A 22,982-nucleotide genomic window follows, 5' to 3' on the forward strand; every position below is an offset into this window, starting at 1 on the left:
AACTCACTGGCAATAGTAACTACTCAGAAATACACAGAATATTATAACATTGAAACTGAAGTATGTAAACTACTCTTAAGTAGGAAGTCTAAAATGTGAACTAATCAAAAATATTAACTACAATGACTTTTCAAGACATAGTACAATAAGAATACATAGAAACAACAAAAAGTTAAAAAGTGAGGGGGTGAATTTGAAGTATAGAGTTTTTATTAGTTCTTATTTTGCTTATTTTTTTGTTTATGCAAACAGTGTTATGTTATTATCAGCTTGAAATATTGGATTATAAGATAGTATTTGCAAGCCTCATGGTAACCTCAAGTCAAAAAACATACAACAAATACACACACACAAAAAGCAAGAAATTAAATCATACCAGCAGAGAAAATCACCTTCACTAAAAGGAAGACAGGAAAGAAAGAAAGAAGAAAGAGAAGACTGCAAAACAACAAGAAAACAGATAATGAAATGACAGGAATAAGTACTTTCTTATCAATAATAACATTAATGTAAATGGACTAAGCTCTCCAATCAAAAGATGTGAAATGGCTGAATGGATTAAAAAAAGACCCAGTGATCTGTTGCCCACAAGATACACACTTCACCTAAAAAGATATACACAGACTAAAAATAAAGGGATGGAAAAAGATACTCCATGCCAATGGAGACCAAAAAAAGAACAAGAGTAGCTATACATATATCAGACAAAACAGATTTCAAGACAAAAACTATACAGACAGACAGAAAAGATAAATGATGAAGAGGTCAATTCAGCAAGAGGATATAACAATTTTAAATATCAAGTGTCCAGATACATAAAGCAAATATTATTAGAGCTAAAGAAAGAGATAGACTCCAATACAGTAATAACTAGAAACTTCAATGTCCCACTTTCAGCATTGGACAGATCCTGCAGACAGAAAACCAACAAAGAAACATTGGACTTAATCTGCACCTAATCTGTGCTACAGACCAAATGGACCTAATAGATGTTTACATAGCATTTCATCCAATGGCTACAGCATACACATTCTTTTTCTCAGCATATGGATAATTCTCAAGGATAGACTGTATGTTAGGTCACAAAACAAGTCTTAAAATATTTTAAAATATTGAAATAATATTAAGCATTTTCTCTGACTACAATGAAATAAAACTAGAAATCAATAACAAGAGGAATTTTGGAGACTATACAAACACATGAACAGTAAACATTAGCCTCCTGAATGATCTGGGGGTCAATGAAGAAATTGAGAGGGAAATTAAAAAATTTCCTAAAACAAATGATAATGGCAATATGACACACCAAAACCTGTAGGATAGAGCAAAAGCAGTACTAAGGGGGAATTTTGTAGCTATAAATGCCTACATCAAAAAAGAAGAAAAACTTCAAATAAACAACCTAATGATGCATCCCAAAGAACTAGAAAGGCAAGAGCAAACAAAATCCAAAATTAGTAGAATAAAATAAGTAATGAAGATAAGAGGTTAGATAAATGAAATTGAAATGAATACAATACAAAAGATCAATGAAACAAAAGTTGGTTTTTGGAAAAGATACACAAAATCACCATATCTATAGCCAGACTAACTAAGAAAAAAAGAGAGAAGACCCAAATAATTAAAATCAGAAATGAAAAAGGAGACATTACAACTGATACTGCAGAAATTCACAAGATCATTAGTGGCTACTATGAGCAACTATATGTCAATAAGTTGGAAAATCTAGAAGTAATGGATAAATTCTTGGATACATACAGCCTACCAAGACTGAATCATGAAGAAATCCAAAACTCGACCAGATCAACAACAAAAAACAAGATTGAAGACATAACAAAACTTTCCCAGCAAAGAAAAGCCTGCGCCGCAATGGCTTCACTGCTGAATTCCACCAAACATTTAAAGAAGAACTAATACCAATCCTATTCAAACTATTCTGAAAAGTCAAACTTATTCTATGAGGCCAATATTACCCTTATACAAAAAGCAGAAAAAGACACATTACAAAAGGAAATTGCAGGCTAGTATCTCTGATGAATATTGATGCAAAAACCTCAACAAAATACTAACAAACTATAGCAAACTGAATTTAACAACACGTGAAAAAGATCATATATTATGACCAAGTGGAATTCTTCCCACTTGGATGCAAGGATGTTTCATCATACACAAATCAATCAATGTGATATATCATATCCCAGAATGAAGGACAAAAACCATATGATCAATGATCATTTCAATGTATGCTAAAAAAGCATGTGATAAAATTCAACATCTCTTTATTATGAAAACCTTCAACAAAACTGGATATAGAAGGAATATACGTCAACATAATAAAAGCCTTATATGAGGCCCCATAACTAGTATCATACTGAATGGGAAAGAACTGATGGCCTTTCCTTTAAGATCTAGAACACAAGGATGCCTACTTTCTCCTACTGTTATTCAACACAGTACTGGAAGTCCTTGCTAGAGCAATTAGACAAGAGAAATAAATCAAAAGCATCCAAATTGAAAAATAAGTCAAATTATCTTTATCTGTAGATGATATAATCTTATATTTGGAATAACCTAGAGACTCCATCAAAAAATGATTAGAACTGATAAATTCAGTAACATTGCAGGATACAAAATCAACACACAAGAATCAGTAGCATTTTTGTAAACTACCAATAAGTTTTTTTATAAGCTAACAGCAAACAATCTGAAAAAGAAATCAAAAAAGTAATTTCATTTACAATAGCTACAAATAAAAATAAAATATCTAGGAATTAATCAAAGAGGTGAAAGATCTCCATAATAAAAAGTATAAAACACTGAAGCAAGAAATTGAAGAGGAGACCAAAAATTGGAAAGAAATTTTATGTTCATGGATTGGAATAATCAATATTGTTAAAACGTTCATACTATCCAAAGCACTCTATAGATTCAATGCAATTCCTATCAAAATACCACTGACATTCTTCACAGAAGTAAAAAAAATCATAAAATGTATATGGAACCATGAAAGACCCAGAATAGCCAACCATATTCTAAGCAAAGAGAACACATTACCTGACTTCAGATTATACCACAGAGCTATAGTAAGCAAAGCAACATGGTACTGACATAAAAACAGACACATAAACCAGTGGAACAGAATAAAGAGCCCAGAAATTAACCTATATATCTGCAATGAACTCATATTTGACAAAGGTGCCAAGAACATACACTCAGGAAATGATGCTGGGAAAACTGGATATTCATATGCAGAAGAATGAAGCTAGACCCCATATCCTGGGCCGTATATAAAAATCAAATCAAGATGGATTGAAGACTTAAATCTAAGACCTCAAAGTATAAAACTACTAAATGAAAACACTGGGGGGAGTCTCCAGGACATAAGAGTGGGCAAAGATTTCTTGAGTAATACCCTACAAGCACAGGCAACCAAAGCAAACATGGATAAATGGGATCACATCAAGTTAAAAAGCTTCTGCACAGCAAGGGAAATAATCAGTAAAGTGAGGAGACAACCCACAGAATGGGAGAAAAAATCTGTAAACCACTTATCAGACAAGAAATTAATAACCAGAATGCATGAGGAGCTCAAACAACTCTATAGGAAAAAATATAATAATCTGATTTTAAAATGGGCAAAAAATCTTAATAGACACTTCTCAAGAGAAGATGTACAAATGGCAAACAGATACAGGAAAAGGTGCTCAACATCACTGATCATCAGAAAAATGAAAATCAAAACTTCAATGAGCTATCATTGCACACCAATTAAAAGGGCTCCTATCTAAAGATGGGCAATAACAAACGCTGGCAAGGATTTGGAAAAAAGGGAACAATTGTACACTGTTGGTAGGAATGTAAATTAGTACAGCCACTACGAAGAACAGCTGGAAGTTCCTCAAAAGCTAAAACTGAGCTACAATATGATCCAGCAATCACACTCCTAAGTATATACCCAAAAGAAAGGAAATAAATATATCAAAGAGATATCTGTACTCCCCTGTTTTTTGCAGCACTGTTTACAATAGCCAAGATTTGGAAGCAACCTAAGTGTCTACCAATGAATAAAGAAAATATGGTGCATATATACAATGGAATACTATGCAGCCATAAAAAAGAATGAGATCCTGTCATTTTCAAAAACATGGTTGGAACTGTAAGTCATCGTGTTAAGTGAAATAAGTCAGGCACAGAAAATCAAACTTCACATATTCTCACTTACTTGTGGGATCTAAAAATCAAAACAATTGAACTCATTGGAAGTTCAATTGCAAATGGTAGTGGGGGGATTGGGGGTAGTTGAGGAAAGCTAATGGGTACAATATAGAGTTAGAAAACATGAATATGACCTATTATTTGCTAGCACAACACGGTGACTATAGTAAAATGATTTAATCATATATTTTTTAATAACTAAAATAATATAATCAGCTCATTTGAAACACAAAGGATAGATAAAAGGTGATGGATACCCCATTTATTTTGATGTGATTATTAAGAATTGCATGCCTGTATCAAAATATCTCATATCACCCATAAATATATATATCCACTGTGTACCCACAAAAATTAAAAAAACTCTAATTAAAAACAAACAAAAAATGAAGTGTGCCTTCTGGCTGTGAGAAAGAATCTTGAGAACTCATGGTGGGGCATTTGAGTATGTGAATATCAAGAAAAACCAGATAAAAACCAACATTTTCACCCTTTTGTGTAAGTTTTTTTTTAAAGATTCTTTTTATGGAAGATCCTTAGAAAAGGGTTATTTAGTTGTGCTGCTGCATTAGTAGTAGAAAATAACAATTGATGACAGTTGTTAGGTGCTGTTTGTGAAAGGCAGTGAGACAATTACTTTAAATGCAGCACTCTAAACAAGAACCCTATGATAATACTAATAAAAAGCCTATGATAATACTAGGGTATTGTTAGCCTATGTGAGCAGAAGAATGTGACTGAAGCTTCAGATAGTAAGGGATTTGCCTGTGGTCACATCACTCATAGGAAACAGAAGTGGAGCCAGAACTTGGGAATTTTTATCCAAAGCCAGGCCCTTAGATCTTCTAGCTACATCTAGCTGCTTTTTGTGAGTTAGCACATAGGGAGGTAGAACATTTTCCCATAGCTGGTGGGCTGTGATCCACTATTTGCTGAACACTTGCTCTATGTAGAGTACTGGAACTCATAAACTCAAACATATTTAAAAAATAGTCCACAAAATAACATGGAATAAAATTTAATTTAAACAAAACTTAATTTATATAATTTAATATATGTATGGTGGTGGGCTGAAAAGACCAAAGACAGACATTCCTTATTTTGGTGGACAAAAATTATTTCCTCAGAATTTTGAAATTTCTGGTTAGGGAGGAGATTTCAATCTGAGAGTCTTTAACAGTGGCAATAAGGATGCATAATGGTCTCTTCCCACCTCTACCAGTAAAGTTATTTCAGGAAACCATGAGGGGTTTTTAGTGGTGGATTCCACCTTACAGTTAGTGGTTTGGGAACCTAGAAAATAATATAACCTCAGGGAATTTCAGATTTGGGAATTAATTTATTTATTTAATGGATCAAATTACACTGAGTTTCAATGTACATATATATTAGATACATATGTAAAAAATGAACCTTGATCCCTACCTCACACCATACTAAAAAAGTAATTCTAGATGGATTATAGAACTAAATGTGAAATGAAAAGCAATAAAACTTATAGAACAGGCCGGGCGCGGTGGCTCAAGCCTGTAATCCCAGCACTTTGGGAGGCCAAGACGGGCGGATCACGAGGTCAGGAGATCGAGACCATCCTGGCTAACACGGTGAAACCCCGTCTCTACTAAAAAATAAAAAAAAAAATTAGCCGGGCGAGGTGGCGGGCGCCTGTAGTCCCAGCTACTCGGGAGGCTGAGGCAGGAGAATGGCGGGAACCCGGGAGGCGGAGCTTGCAGTGAGCTGAGATCCGGCCACTGCACTCCAGCCCGGGCGACAGAGCGAGACTCTGTCTCAAAAAAAAAAACAAACAAACAAAAAAAACTTATAGAACAAAACATAGGAAATTATCTTGGTAACTTTTGAGTTGAAAAAGATTTTTTAAACAGGATACAAAAAATACTCACAGTGAAGGAAGACTGACATACTGAACTTTAGTAAAATTAAAAACTTCTGTCATTCAAGACATCAATAAGTGATTTAGAAGGCAAGTCACAAAATGGGAGGATATATTTGCAATGCATAGAACTCACAAAGGACTCATAGCCAGAATATTTAAGGAACTTCTATCTGTCAATAAGAAAAAGACATTTCAGTAGAAAATGTGCAAAAGACTTAGCAGGGAAGCTATAAAGGAAGATATCCAGTAGCTAATAAATATTAAAACTTATCAGGGAAATGCAAATGTGATTTCACTGTATCCTCATCAGAATGACTAATATTAAAAGGACTGACCATAACAAGGCATGGCAAGGATGTAGAGTAACTTACACATCTGGTGAGATTGTAAGTTGGTACCCTTGCTTTAGAGAACAGTTTGGCAGTATCTCCTAAACTAGAACATACATATATGCTATGCCAAAAGATTTCAGTTCTAGGTATGTAACTAATAGAAATGCATTAATATGTTTTTTTTAAAAAAAATGTTCATAGCAGCATTATTCATACTATCCCCAAACTGAAAACAACCCATTGTTCATCAACAGGAAAATGGAGAAATGAATTATTGTATATTCAGACAATGGTATACAATGGAACAACGAAAAGAAGTGTACTGCAGATACATGCAGCAAAATGGATGAATCACCATAAATGTAATGCTGCTTGAGAAAGGTCACACACAAAAGAATACATACTATAAGGTTTCATTTATATGAAGTCTAAAGATAGGCAAAAGTCCAGATACCTTCTAATGGTAATGGTAATAAAAATCGGGGTAGTGTTTATATGAGCACAGTGTAATTTCACCTAGTCTGACTATATTTATATTTTTATACAATGTAAAAAATGTCACCTTCCCTCTGAAGTTTTACCTGATATTTTCCTTCTGTAATTACAAGGATATATTATTTGTGTTTCTATTTAGCATTTACATAATTCTATCTTGCTTCATGATTAGCTTTTTAAAGAGTGTCTGCTTTTCAAAAGAAGACATACATGGAGCCAACAAGCATATGAAGAAAAGTACAATATCACTGATCATTAGAGAAATGCAAATTACAACCACAATGAGACACCATGTCACACTAGTCAGAATGGCTGTTATTAAAAAGTCAAAAGAAGATGACAGATGCTGGAGAGGTTGTGGAGAAAAGGGAACACTTATACACTGTTGGTGGTAATGTAAATTAGTTCAACCATTGTGGAAAGCAGTGTGGTGATTCCTCAAAGAGCTGAAGACAGAACTACCGTTTGATCCAGCAATCCCATTATTGGGTATATACTCACAGGAATATAAATCATTCTACCATAAGGACAAATGCAACAAATGTTCATTGCAGCACTATTCACAATAGCAAAGACTTGGAATCAACCTAAATGCCCATCAGTGACAGACTGGTTAAAGGCAATGTGGTACATATACACCATGGAATACTATACAGCCATAACAAAGAATGAGATCATATCTTTCGTGGGAACATAGATGGAGCTGGAGGCTCTTTTCCTAAGCAAACTAACCTGGGAACAGAAAACCAAATGCCACATGTTCTCACTAAAAGTGGGAGCTAAATGATGAGAACTTATGAACACAAAGAAGGAAACAACAGACACTGGTGTCTACTTGAGGCTGGAGGGTGGGAGGAGGGAGAGGAGCAGAAAAGATAACTATTGCAAACTGGGTTTAATACCTGGGTCATGAAATAATCTGTACAACAAACCCCTGTGACACGAGTTTACCTATGTAATAAACCTTCACATGTACCCCCGAACCTAAAATAAAAGTTAAAAAAAAGTCTGTTTTGTTCTTCTATTACTAACTCCATTCCATTATGTACATATGTACTCACACACTATCCCCTTTTCAATAAATACGTTCAGATAGTGATAAAGAAGACAAAGTTGAGAGTATGTAAGAATAGTACCAATAAAGTTTTAAAATTAATCTTTTTAGTGAGTATAGCATACATTAGTCCCTCCTTATCCATAGGGGATATATTCCAAGACCCCAGTGGGTGCCTGAAACCACAGATAGTACCAAACCATATATAGACTATGTTTTTTCATGCACACATACCTGTGATAAAGGCTCATTTGTAAATTAGGCACAGTAAGAGATTAACAACTATAACTAATCATAAAATATAACAATTATAATAATATACTGTAATAAAAGTTATGTGAACCTGATCCCTTATTTGTTCCGTGTCTCAGAATTTTATTTTGTACTGCACTGTGGGTAACTGAAACCATGGAAAGCAAAACCAGAGGTAAGAAGGGCACTTCTTTATGCATAAAAATGCTAGGTGTAAATCCTAGGTGTAAAGATCAATTAATTGTCACAAATTGAACAACCCCAATGAAATAAATACACAGATTAAGATATCAAACTTTTGCAGTACCCCAGCCATTACAGATCCAAAAGTAACAGACATTTCCAAATTATAAATTATTGGGGCTATTTTTCAGAAGTAAGACAGACCCCCACCCAGACTTTGATTCCAGTATCAAGATTGACGACACCGCACACATTCAAAGAAGTGATGAGAAGGTTTATTGCATAGTGAGACTTTCTGGGGAGATATGGTAGGCCTCCCACGCTGTTCTGAAAATGGTTTGGAGAGAGCAAGAAAATGAGACTGGCCTAAGGCGGTTGGGGTGGGACCAGGGTGAGTGTTTCTTCATGCAGAAAGGTGTTTGCAAGGTCTCAACCACGCACTGTTATCAAAGAAGGGAGCACCAAGATTTTTTAATCAATTTGGTCAGATGTGTGGCAGAAGGGAAGAAGGAAGGGCATGGTTTTAAAAATATCCACAATCGAACATCAAAACATAGAATCAGACTTTTCAATCTTTATTAATTTATTTTATTTTAATTTCATTTCATTTTATTTTGACACAGGGTCTCCCTCTGTCTCCCAGGCCAGAGTACAGTGGCACGATCATGGTTCACTGCAGCCTCAACCTCCTGGGCTGAAGTGATCCTCCTGCCTCAGCCTCCCAAGTACCTGGGACCACAGGCGCATGCCACCACGTGGGGCTAATTTTTGTATTTTTTGTAGAGACAGAGTTTTGCCATATTGCCCAGGCTGGCCTCAGACTCTTAGGTTAAAGCAATCTGCTCACCTCAGCCTCCCAAAATGTTGGCATTACAGGCATGAGCCACTGTGCCCAACTAGAGTTTTTATTACACAAATACAACCAACGTTAATTTCTTGCTCATGCTTCATGTCCAAGATGGTTTGGGTGGGGGCTCTGGTCCATATCATCTTTACTCTAGATTGTCAGAGAAACTATTCTCTGGAGTGTTGCTGACTTTCTAGCAGAGAAAAATGAAAAAATAGCCAGTTTCATGAAAGATCTTAAAGCTTCTGCCCAGAAGTGACGTGCATCAATTGTACTTATATTTATTCACCAAAGCAAGGCACATAACTCTGCTGGATACAACAAGGGAAGAAGTATGCAATCCACCATGTGTTTAGAAGGAGGAGCACCATGGTGGAAAGATTATCCTAACACAAAAATATAAAAATAAAATATAAAATAGAAGGAAGAGCACCAGAAAAAACAATGAACAACACTGTTGTCTACCCCAGGTTGACGTTAAAGGTAGAGTAAGGCATTGACAGGTGAAGAAAATAACACTGTTGAAATAGAAGGATTAACATGAGTAAAGAAAGATGTGAAGGGTACGTGGTATGACCCAACCAGAGTGCCTAAAATGGACACATGGAAATGAGCTTAGAAAGCCTTGAACATTGAGTATTTTGAATTTATAACATGCGATGGCAGAAATAATTTTTAGAGTATTATATAGTGTTTTCAGTAAGGTGATTTAGATATAGTAAATAAGAAATTGGAATTCTATTATAATAGAGGAGAGCGATGGAGGTCTAAACTAGACAGTGGCAGTGGGGATGAAAAAGTGGAGGCTGCACCTCTGGAGGTCCAACTGGATATGAGATGAGAATAAATAGTGATAATTATTCCATTTTCCTCTGCCTTGGTTGCCTGGAAGAATGATGGTGACATGTCACAGGGCACAAAGAACCAACTGGGGTAAATTAATGTTTGCTTCTGAAAATGCTGAGTTTAAGGTGATGGAAGTACAAGGAATAGAGACTCAAAAACTATTCTATAACACCTAAGAACAGAACCAAAACTGGAGTCGTAGATACTAAAATCAACATCCAATAGGTGACTTTTGAAGCCATGGAACTGGATGAGGTTGCCCAATGAGAGAGACTACAAAGTTAGAAGAAAAAAAACTGGCTGGGTACGGAGGCTCACGCCTGTAACCCCAGCACTTTGGGAGGCTGAGGTGGGCAGATTACCTGAGGTCAGGAATTCAAGACCAGCCTGACCAACATGGAGAAATCCTGTCTCTACTAAAAATACAAAAAATTAGCCTGACCTGGTTGTGCATACCTGTAATTTCAGCTCTCGGGAGGCTGAGGTAGGAGAATTGCTTGAAGCCAAGAGGCAGAAGTTGCAGTGAGCCGACATCGCACCATTGCACTCCAGCCTGGGCAACAAGAGCAAAACTCCATCTCAAAAAAAAAAGAGAAAAATGTTGAAGATGGAACTTTGGTGAACACCTACATCTGGGGACCATGCTGATCATATAAAAGCTAATAAAGAAAACAAAGAAGAGTCTGTCTGAGACAGGAAAAGAGCACAAGCTTCAGGAGGAGAGATTCAAGGGGAAAAAAAAAAAAAAAAAAGGAGTGGTTCACAGTGGCAAATGCTGCCAAGGGGACACATAGGAGGAACTGTGTCCGAATGTAAGATGAGACCTGCCAGTGGTCCTCTGACCTTATATGCATTGAATCAGCCTGAGAAAGGGGCCAACACAGAGGAAAACACCTGAGTGAGACAGAATCTAGAGAGAAAAGCACACATCCCTGCCTCTAGCTGGGCTTGAAGCAAGATCTGAGTATGCACTTTTCTGTTATGTGACCAAATCAACTCCCTCTATTAAAACTAGTCAGAGTTTAGTATTCCATCATTTGCAACTAAGAGTCCTAATACATAACATCACTTAAAGCCATGTACACATCCTTCTATATCATAGGTGGGATTTTAAAGAACTAACATTTGTTGAAATCTGTGAAGTCGCGACAATGAGAAGGAAATTCAGAATAGAATTGAATTGAACATTTGTCTTTCCTTAAATTATTAATGGTTTCACTATATGAATAGGAAAAATGTTGCAATAAGGTAAACATCAGCTTTTGAATCATCAGTGTACAGTCTTCTTTGAGATACAGTTATGGAGATAATTAGTTGTTATTTTCCTCAGCCTTTAAAAAAAAATGACATTGCCACAAACGAAAGGATCGTATCTTTGATCTTTTTAAAGGAAAAAAATTTCCATCTTTATGATATAACTGCAAGGTCCCAAGATCTAAAAGGATCTTTACCCATACGGGCTGCATGGTCTGGTCTTCCTTATTTGTTTTTGGATTAGTTTCCAATTGACATCAAACACAGCAGCAAGACCCTTTCCTCTTTTGTGTTACAAGCAGCATCAATTTGTGAATTGTAAATACCCAAACTCTCTCCTGAAGATTTAGCTTAACTAAATTGTCCTCGGGCAAGAGATGAGGAATTCATCCTCTACTTGCAGGATTAAGAAAAAAATTAGCTTTCAAAAGGAGCAGGAAGAAGCTTGTCCACAATAAATCACTAGCAAGCAAGTGTTCTGAAGGGGGAAAGGTTGATATTAATAGAGGCAGCATTTTTCTTTCAGTAGAAAAGTTCTTTCAGTGAATTTGGAACTGACAGCCTTCAAAACTAAGGAAGTTAAGGATTAGAATGGCACAAATTTAAGAAGAAATATTACTGTGTTTTATATACTTGAAGATGTTTTGTCCTCTAATTGGGAGGTAGTTACATTCAAAGGTCCAAATTGTCTACAGCATTTGTAAACTCCACATATCTAAGGCCACAGTTCACTTTTTATGTATATGTAAAGGAGTTTGACTGATCCATTTAATTATCAATGGGAATAAAAGTATCAATGGGAATACAAATGTGGCTTGATAAAGAGATGGTCTTTAGACTCGGCATATAATTATACAGAAAATTTCTTAATGCATATCATATATTAGAGAGAAAAAGGCAATGGCCCGGGGGTCAGAAGACTGGTTGCTTTACTGCTACCAAATTAGAAACTTGGATAAATTAGCTAATCTCTCAGGATCTTAATTTCCTCATCTGTTACAGGTTATTGGGGAGGATTCTATTGAGACTTTGGCTGATATTTTAGCTACTATTGCTATGTAACAAATTATCACAAATTTACTGGCATAAAACAACATTTTATCATACAAATGCATTCTATGGGTCTGATATTCAGGCAGGGCTCAGCTGGGCAATTTTTTTGCTTCTTGGGGCAATTGCCAAGGTCTTCTCAGTTGGCAGATGAGATGGTCCAAAGAGTTCAAGACAGCTTCACTCACCTTTCTTGGCAGAGATGAGCTCAGCATGTCAACTGGAGTGCCTTTACATGGCTTCTCTAGCATCGTGACCTCTCTGACTTGCAGATTTTAGGGTGGTCATACCTGTTACATTGCAGCTGACTTCTCCCACAGCAAGCACCCCAAAAGAACCACATGGTTCCAACACAGCAACCTTAGAAGTCACACACCATTCTTGCTGCTCTCTGTTCATTGCAAGGCTGCTCAGATTTAAGGGCAAAGAATATCAATTCGAACTTTTGATGAGAACAACATCAAAGAATTTTACATCCACATTTTAAAACCACCACACCTACTGATAAGGTTCCAGAGGTTATATCTCATCATCATTCTCCGACACACTGTGTCCACTCCTGTATTTCATTCGTTCATTCATTCATTTATCAAGTGTTTTACTTCATACTCTGGGTCAGGAATAGTGGGTAGCCTATCAAAAAATTGACTAGCAAAGCAGAAACATAATCTCTGCTCTCATATAGTTTATGGTCCAATGCAGGACACGTATATTAATCAAACACAGGCAAATATACAATTATAAAATCTACTACAAGCCACAAAGGAAAAGTACAGGGATCCCTGGGTACACAGCAGAGAGACCTGGCTCAATTAAGGTAAAGGGGAGGCTTGCCTGTGGAAGGAATGTCGACTTTGAAGTATAAAGAATGGATTGGAGCTGGGTAGGTGAAGAGTATCAATATTGGCCCTAAATCTTGGTCTCCTAATTTAGAAGAACCCATTGTTTCCACCCGACTTCTTAGCAGTCATTCATTTCAGAAGGTATTGATATTTGATACTGAATATGTAGCCTCTGATTATTTGTTCTTGCCTTCTTGGACCTCTACTAGCTCCCTACTGTCAGCTGAAGAAAATCAGTAGGTTTAGTATGGCACTGAAAGCCCTTCATTTGCCGGCTGCGTCCTAACTTCTGGCCTCATTTCCTCCACCCATTTTGGATTCCATGCTCCAGCTACACCAGCCTGCTTGCTATTCTCAGAGCATGCATTAATTTTCATGCCTCTGCACTTTTATTCTCACTGACCTCTCTTTCTGAGATGTGTTTCCTCTTTGTCTCCACCATTAAAATGCTATAATCTTTGCAGGTCTTGATCAAGTGCCACTCCATTGTGAAGGCTTTCCTGATTCCAGGGCATAATTACTCTATCCTCAGCGTGTTCTCTATAGCTCTTTACTGATACATCTTTTCAATTCTGCTTCGCTGTCTGTTTCTTCACTCCTACCAGATTTAAAATCCTTGAAGACAGGAACTGTGTATGAAATAGGCCTTGGCCCTGCAAAGTGCCTATCACAGTGTTTTCCACATAGTGAAGTGCTCAATACTTGTTTGGAGAATGAAGGAATGAATGAATCATGTATACTTGGCCCTCCCTTTTTACTTTCTACTTTCATGGATTCAATCAGGGGTTCTACTTTCATGGATTCAATCAACCACAGATCAAAATATTTTTTAAAGCAAATGAAAAAAATACAACAATTAAAAATAACAGAAATCATATAGTATAACAATTATTTACATAGCATTTACATTGTATTAAGTATTGTAAGTAACCTAGAGATGATTTAAAGTACAAAGGAGGATGTACCTAGGTTATAGCATATACCACTTTTATATAAGGAACTTGAGCATCTTCTGATTTTGGTATATGTGGGGTCCTAATCCTGCCCCCTTACTAAGGCACAGCTGTATATCATTTTCAAGATTACAGGGCTATCAAGCGCAGGGCCATTTGCTACCTTTTTGCATGCTCAGCACTTAATGTCGTGGATGGTGTCCAATATTAATATTCACTGTAAATAAGCTGGTTGTATTTCATATGTGCATATTTTAAAGACCACTGAACTTACTAGATATTTTTTACACAATACTGCTTACATTTTTATGCACTTCCACTAAATTAAGAAACTCTTTGGGTCAGGAATTGTGCCTTCTCTGTATTTGCACCTTTATTCTCCCAGATATTTGTTTTACATATAAATTACTGATGTAAAATAAAAATATTTGTTAGCTGTTTCTTAGATTCAAAAGTTACTCAGATACTCTCACATTTATTGATACATATCACTGTGCTAAGCAATATGGGAATATGGTTCATATATGCATACATAGTAGAATTGTGTAAACATAGTTTGTTATGGATTTGGATATGCTCTGAAGGAAGTGATATATTTTGGGAAGTAATGACCACATCCAGCTATCCAGCAAGTCTTTGATATAACTCAATAATACTTAAGTAGGTCTCAATCTTGTCCTTCAGTATTGCCATTATACAAGTGTTTTTGCTGTCTTTATTTGCATATTGTTTTTATTGTATTTGAAGAGGATGGTAAGGGCAACTCTGGGTGGAGTGGTAGAGCCAGAAGGCTGAAAAGAGAATTGAGAGTCATAAAATCTAGACAATTAGAGTCAGAGGGGCTAGAAGATTACAGTAGTGGGTCCAACCTCCCTATTCCACAGATGAGAAAACAGGATCAAGTTCACACGCTTGCCTTTGTACCCCATGGTGCTCAATCTTTGGGAGCCTGCAATCAAAAAGAAGACCTCACAGGTGAAAGGAAGCAGTTTTCCGGCTGTTTTCTTTGAAGGGTCTCTTCTGTTTGCACTGTTCCAGAACACACCTGTTGGATTCCTGTCAGAGCTTAGCAAGTGCATGCTTATTTATACCACCAATGACATCATTCATTCATCTTGGAAGCCACAGTGCTCTCCCCCACAGGTTCTCAGCAGTTACTAAGATGTCCCCTGATTTCATTGACCTCTGTGTGTCTTCAATCCTTGACCTTTAAGGCTCCCTGGTGCCAGAATGTCTGCAGCTGTAGGATCAAAGACCCTTGGGGGAAAAAATCCATTCTCAAAAGGGAGGAAGATGGGGTGAGTTATTAGGAAAACCAGCTACATGCCCCAGAGCCTTTGTTCATCTGGAAAATGCCTGAACTGTATTGTGAGTATAAACATCAAGCCCTAAGACTGAAACACAACACAAGTCAGAAACAGAGTTGATATTAAAGCTCAGGTCTCCTGCCTGCCAATCCAGAGCCACATTCTGTCTGTCTTCTAAAAGAACTTGATGTGTCTCATACAAAGTACGTGCTCAATAAATATCTTTGAACTAGATGAATGAATGAGGTGGCATATAATGACAGATACAAATACAGCAAAATTTTCAAGATAAGAGCAAAAGACAAAGCGGTAATTTAAACGTAAAAGACAAGGTTAGACCTTTTAGTGTACGTCCTAGAATTAAATCTAAATTCGGTTTCCAGCTTCCTGGCAAGCAAAGCAAAAAGGGCAATGCACTGGACTTGACCAAGATCTCATTGCATAAGAGACACAGCACTCCAGAGAATCACATGTTTTCCTCACTTTTCTATCTCTGGGAGAAATGAGTCTTGTGGGAAAACTTCTTACTATACCAAAGTGTTGTTTATGTTTTAAGAACATGTGAAGATTCTTCCTTGGTGTATAGCCAAAGTGCTTCTTTGCAGCAATTTAGTCCCCTTCCCAAGTGTTGGTTGTTCAAAGAGAATAACTCCATTTTGGTTACCATTCCCCTGCTGCCTGCAACTGCTGTTTCCAAACCTCAGCCAAGACCCATTGTTTAAGTGGAACCTTAGAACATTCTCAAAATATTTGGTAAGCACTCTCTAGTTATAGATGTCCTTCCTCTGCTAGTCTTACAAAGCTAGATGCTAGGATATTTTTGCAGTCTATTATACTTAGCACAGTTTATAATCCTTGGCTCTGTTATCTCAGGCACCCCCTTAAGAATCCCTTAACAAATAAAGTAACCTGAGTAGAATAAAATCCTTGTTGATTGATCTGAGCTTTGCAGTGCACTCAGCCCAATCTCACTTTGCAGCTCTCTGCTCTGGCTCCCTCCTGCCCAGGCCATCCATTCTGTTTAGGCATTCTCTGCTATTTATGGCCAAGCTCCATATTTTTCCTCCTGTTTTTCACTATGTCTATGATAGTGTCCATCTTCGTATCTGAAATCATAATTCAACTTTGAGCATATTTTCCTGATGAAATTTGCCAAACAAAGCACGTGAAAGCTTGTATGCATTACATTCACTTGAAACAGTGACACGTATTTCTTTTAGTCCCAGAATGTTATACATTCAATTAACTGGCTCCTTTGTTTTATGGGTGAGAGAATGGAAACCTGAAAAAGTAAAATGATTTGCTTTTCAGTCCTTATCCTGGTAAGTATTTAACCTGTTCAAACTACTTTGTAATGTTTACTTTTATATTATCTTTATTTTGTGAACTGGGAGATTTCATTTCCCAATTCATTGCATCTTGACCCCTGGCTGGCATCCTGCATATTCTTGTTTTTTTGGGTTTTCTTTCTTTCTTTCTTTTTTTTTTTTTTTGAGACAGAGTTTTGCTCTTGTTGCCCAGGCTGAAGTGTAGTGGTGTGATCTCGGCTCACTGCAACCTCTGCCTCCCGGGTTCAAGTGATTCTCCTGCCTCAGCCTCCTGAGTAGCTGGGATTACAGGTGCCCGTCACTATGCCTGGCTCATTTTTGTATTTTTAGTAGAGACAGGTCTTCCCCATGTTGGCCAGGCTGGTCTCAAACTCCTGACTTCAGGTAATCCACCCACTTTGGCCTCTCAAAGTGCTGGAATTACAGGCATGAGCCACTGTGCCCAGCATGCATATTCTTAATTCTTAATATATTAACGAACTAAGTGAAATTAAAATTATTTTATATTCTATTTCAACCTAAGAAAAAGTGAATGAATTAATCAATTAGGGTCACTTTAAAGTAAAAATGAAATATATAAAATATTTTGGTCACTTGGGTATTTCAAGGCAGAATTGATAACCTAAATTTTTTCATTTTTCTAAATCATTTTTATCATTATAACATGTCAATTATGAATACCTTTCTTCACCTACCAATTCTGACAACTTTTTCTATTGAAAATATCTATTTTTTTAATGCTATGATTTAAAAAAATCATCATAAAGACTCTATCCTTGTAGGTAAATTATGTCTTCTAGGATGCTGAATGGGCAATGCAAGTCTTATTTTTAAGAATTAGATTTATAGAATAGAAAAACAATGCAGTCTTTGTAGGAGCTTCTACAAACAGGAGATGTGAGAAGCATTCAAAACAAAGATGAGGTCATCTTTAAAAATATAGGAAGTTTTGATCTTTCTCCTTGCCTAGAGCAAGGTGAAAGGGTAGAGTCTTAAACTAAGTCTGATCTGTATATTTAAGTTAAACAACACTTTCAACGTGTATGGGCAAGCAGCAGCATTATTCAAATGGTGAAAAACACAGGCTCCAGATTTTGTAACTATACGAATATATCATTCAAAATAAATACCTTTTTCTCCCTCCTAGGTTTAACTATAAGAAAATGAATCCTTAAAAAGGAATGATTCGATGGTGTAAGAATGCAAATTTGGCAAAGTAGTAAAACGCTAGTAATTCTGGACATTTTACATTCCTGCCTATAACTGAAAGTTCTGTACTTCTTTCTAGGGTTGGTATGCTTCCCAGCCTTATAACCACTGATACTTTTGACAGATCTTGGAAAGAGTGACTCATTTATGAAGACGCACAACGTTTAAGAAAACAACCACAGGATAATGAGGGAAAGGTGTGACGACTAGGCTTGTGTTTTGACTAATCTTGGGGAAATGTATAAGCCTTCCAGATATTTGCTAATTTCTCCAGGAGAGAGCATATTTCTCACTGCAAGGTCCATCCAGTTACTGTGAAATGATTTATAGAAGCACTCTTGATTCGTGAGGGCTGACACCTAGCCACTCAACTGCCATAGAGAGCTTAAATCTGTTTGGCAAACCTAGCACAATAACTAGAAACATTGCTTAGATATATAAATCTATCAAAGACATTAGGAATTTACATTTCTGAAGTCATAACCGTTTGATTTTTTTTTTGCAATAGAAACTTCTCACCCCTGCTTGCTCTCGTTCACTGAAGCAAAAGTGTCTCAGTATTTTGTTTTGAAATGGAAAAAAAGTGTTAAGGAGTTGTTCTCTTCTGTCAAGTTTGCAGTTATTGCTTGATGGATTCTGCTAACTCCCAGGAGAATCCAAGTGGGAGGACAAGTAGAAGGAACAAAGAGTCCAAAGGCTGGAGCCCTCAGTTCGTTGTTTATGGAACATTCCTGCAGTCCCCAGAAGGGGCACGGTAAGTGGACTAGACACCCAGTTTCAGGCAGCACTCATCTGGCACCCAGACGCTGGAACAGAGGTACGAAGCAGAAGCCCGGTTATCTAAACCCAGTGATAAAGGCAGAGATGGAGAAGCAAGAGTGGTTTGATGTAGAAGTCTCAGCATGTTGACTTGAGCCCTTAAACTCTTCTGGCTTTGATTCAGGTCTGTAAACTGGTTGTTAAGGGCTGGGGCAGGTCCATCTGCATATGGAGTCCAAGTCAAGGTCTACCATATGGGAGGCCAGTAGTGTCACTACAATTGTGCGATTTGCACAAAAGCACCTGGCCAGGCTGAAACCTAGCCCAGAGCTCCTGTTCTCCACATCACGTGCTTCACACAGCCTGTGTTGTCTTATCAACAACACCTTTTCATAAATCTGAAAAGATTCCCTATGTGCCCGGAGTGACCTGCCAGGAGGCTCATTTTGGCCCAGGACTCACAGTCAGGCAGCTCCCCAAATTTGTACTTCTGGAGATAACCCCAAGATATGTTATTCCTACAATCAAAGATATACTTAGGATTGAAAGCAGGAGACTGGTTCATTGTTCGCTGAAACCTATGCCCTGTTGTAAGACCATCTATCACTTGTGGTGTAACATTTGTGTGAATCAGAAAAAGGCAGATACAGCCCTGCACCAGGTTTGGCAATCGTGAGCCAGATTTTAATCCCCACTCTTCCCCTTGGTCAACCTGCACAGTCATACCTGGTGACTCTGCCTGTATGTCACTTTAAAAAAATAAATCTGGAAACTATTTTGTAAATTGCAAACTTGTATCATATATATTTTTTGTTGTGGAGTGTTAATTGCTTTAATAATGAAAAAATCCTTTTTATAACTAAGTTTTCGCATACCTTCATTTAAAAATATACCAGGACTATAAAAAAAAATGGAAGTGGACTTGGTCTCTCTCTCTCTCTCTCTCTCTCTCTTTCACTTCACCTTTGAGAAGGCCCAGCCAAGGAAGAGCAAGGAAGGAGGTTGGAGCTGGAGGCTTGCAGGCTTGACACCTTCCACCCCAAATACTGGACCTAAAGGAGGCTGCCTGTCATCTCTAGTAACTTTTCCTCCAGGAAATGTCATTGCTTCATTGCATTGCAAGAAAATGATGTCATAGTATAGGACCCTGATCCGTTTCCTGACTTTTAACCTGAATCTCATAACCTTTTTCAGCTGTACTGAACCCAGAGAAAATGAAACACATCGAAATGCGAAGGCCAGCACATCTCATAAAGGCCTTTGAGGCCCCAGGGTGGGGCTAACTTATGCATATATATTAATGATCAAAATACAGTCTTGTTTGGGTGTCACATCCTGGATATGGCATGGACCCAGTACCTAGGAAATGGAAAGGAAATAGGCTTCAGGATGTGTCTGTAATTTCTTGGCAGAAACCCTTCCTTTTCCTATATTGGGTTTAATTAGTAGTGACAATGTTAAATTTAATTAGGATGGCTTGCATGTTTTTTCTTCTGATGGTGGTTTTTGTTGTTAAACTCCATGTGAAAATTAAGAATGGTCCCTGAACTGATATTTGAAATCTTACATACTGCATTTGTGTCTCCACATCTTAGGACTGGTTACAAACCCAGCCCAAATGACATTATGGAGCTATTTCCTGGAATGTCAAGGGCTGAAATTGCCCTGTCAAGAATGAGTCTGTTCTTTCAGGGATTTCAGAAAGCAAGGGCTCAGATTGCATTCTTGCTCTGTTATTATAAGTTTTTCCTGGCAGGAAACCACTGGGTCTCAGATAATTTGCATATATCCAATGAGAGTGATCTACTGTTCTATGGAGGTTTTCAAGATTGCATGACAACACCGTGGAAGAATCTCATATGGGGAAAGGGGATTTTTTCCCCCTTTCCCTAAGCCCCATTTTAAATAGTTTCCTTCCCACAAGCTGATGTGTCCACATTCAAAGAGTTATAAGTAACCCAGCCCATTTTCCTGCCTTGGCCTCTGCCACTAGTTCTATAATATCAACAGCCACACAAAACTGGAAGCAAGTTGTTTAAAGTAATGGTGCTTATTCCTTCCAGTCTGTAAAACAGACTTTTGTGGCATATGAAGGCAAGAAATAATCTTTTAGTTCTTCCAGGCAAGGGCATAGCTAAATGACTCCTCATTTCTTGTTAACTGTAAGGGCAAGAAATACTCCCACATATTTAGTTATATCTGAACATAATTTTTAATGTTATACATGGGATTTCAATTAACCTAAAAGACATGGTACTGGACTACTTCGCTTGGTACCATAAAAGTTTTGTATCTGTTTGGAATCCTCAGAACTGTGTACAAAAAGATTAAAATGTTCAGATAATGTACTGACACATTTGAAGTCCCTACTTGTGTAATCACCAGACCCAGGACTAGATATTTTATTACTTCATTAAAATGACAAATAAACATGTGTTGACTGAAGAGCCAGGGGCTGGGAGGCACTTACAGGACTTCCAGACACCAACAACAGGACTTCCTTTTATGTCACAGGAACCCAGTGGAGAATGACTTAAGTAACTGCATCATGCTCATATTATTTGAGCATTCCTTCCCATTATTGGGTGCCCTGGTTATTTATTTGCTTACATTTGCTTTCTTATTTACTTCCCACTCTGTTCTGAAGAAATTTAAGGTGACCGCTGGGCATTTTATCAAGAGTTGGAGCTCTGGCCACTATGGCATCAATTGTAGGACCAGCTGTGTGCCTTTGAACATATCACTTAGCCTCTCTGAATATCGGATTTCTCATCTGTAAAATGAAGGTATTTAACAGTTTCGTGTCTAGAGTGTTATACATAAATTTTTTTCTCAACTTGTTATTTATCAAATGAATGGACTCTATGTAGACTGTTATTCAAAGGCTTCCAATAAATGCGTAGCATGACTCTATAACACTACATGCCAATTTTGAGTGCTTATGGTATGTTGGACTTTCTGCTCTGTGCTTTACCTATGGGGTATCACTGAATTCTCTCAGCACACCTGTGAATTAGCTACCCCCATCAGCTCCATCTGACCAAGAGAAAACTGAGGGGGTGCCCTAAGATCACAGAAGGCCAGGATCTGGATTTCTGGGCCAGGGATTCCTCATTCCAAAGCCCCACCCACTTTCTACTATAGGACATCGGTGCATCCCAAACTTTAGTGTGCATCATTGTCACCTGGAGGACAACTTCCTAAACCAGATTGATGAGACCCAAGCCCACACTTTCCAGTTCATGCAAGTTCCCAGGTGATGCCGATGCTGCTGGTCTGGGGGCCACAATCTGAGAGCCACTGCATTATGCTATAAAGAACTACAGTTGCAGGACCAAGGCATGAAGAATGCAAGAAGCAGATCTCTAACCAAATGAAGAAAGAACCTGGACATTTCGAGCTACTCAGTAGCTGAATGGGTTGCCTCTTGGGAATGGCTGAACTGTAAGGGGCATATAGATCTTGGGACATTTGACGAGAAGTTGGCCTAATGGGCCTTGAAGGTGCCTTCTAACTATTAAACCGTCATGAGTGCCAAAGACAAGAGACAGAGAGTCTAGGAGGGAGGGTCACACTCCCCATGCAGAAGGCCCTTCTTATTATGGCACAATTCAGTGTTTTAACTGTGCTTTGAAGATTTTGAGTCACTTTGATAATGGCAATGAGGAAAACCTGAGAAAAACGTTTCCTCAATTTAGGTAATACAGAATTACAGTTTAATGAAACACCACACAAGGAACAAGAGAAACTTAAAGACAACATTCATTCACTGTACATTTATATTTCGAATTTTAACATTTCTATAACAATAATATAATTTCAATTTTTATGTCATAATATATAAATCAGAAAAAAGTTAATTTCAAAAGGCTAAAATGTAAAACTATTGAAATTTTTATTTTATAAGGACATAGAGGGAAAGGGTTTACAGATCAAAATGATTTTGTAAATATTTCAAAATAAATATCACATATAAGGCAAATTTAAGAGGAACACTGCTCCAAATTTACTGTCCATTCTTTCAACCCTAGGGAAAAAAAAAAAGAAGTGTTTATTTCTATAGTTTATCAAAGAAAAGAAAGTGTCACTTCTGACATTTAATTTAGCCTTTTTTTTATGTCATAGGAACCCAGTGAAGGATGACTCAAGCAACTGCATCATG

General features: G+C 37.3%; 1 long non-coding RNA gene across 1 annotated transcript in view; it reads left to right on the forward strand.

The window, feature by feature from the left end:
• The window catches only part of LOC112619737, a 31,663-nt gene extending 12,938 nt beyond the window's left edge, over positions 1-18,725 (forward strand). The window contains exon 3 of the long non-coding RNA XR_003118288.1: positions 18,681-18,725. This is a non-coding gene — a long non-coding RNA (uncharacterized LOC112619737). The remainder of the gene's footprint in view (positions 1-18,680) is intronic.
• The last annotated feature ends 4,257 nt before the right edge of the window (positions 18,726-22,982 follow it).

Source organism: Theropithecus gelada, chromosome 2, assembly GCF_003255815.1.
Source record: "Theropithecus gelada isolate Dixy chromosome 2, Tgel_1.0, whole genome shotgun sequence".
Taxonomy (NCBI): domain Eukaryota; kingdom Metazoa; phylum Chordata; class Mammalia; order Primates; family Cercopithecidae; genus Theropithecus; species Theropithecus gelada.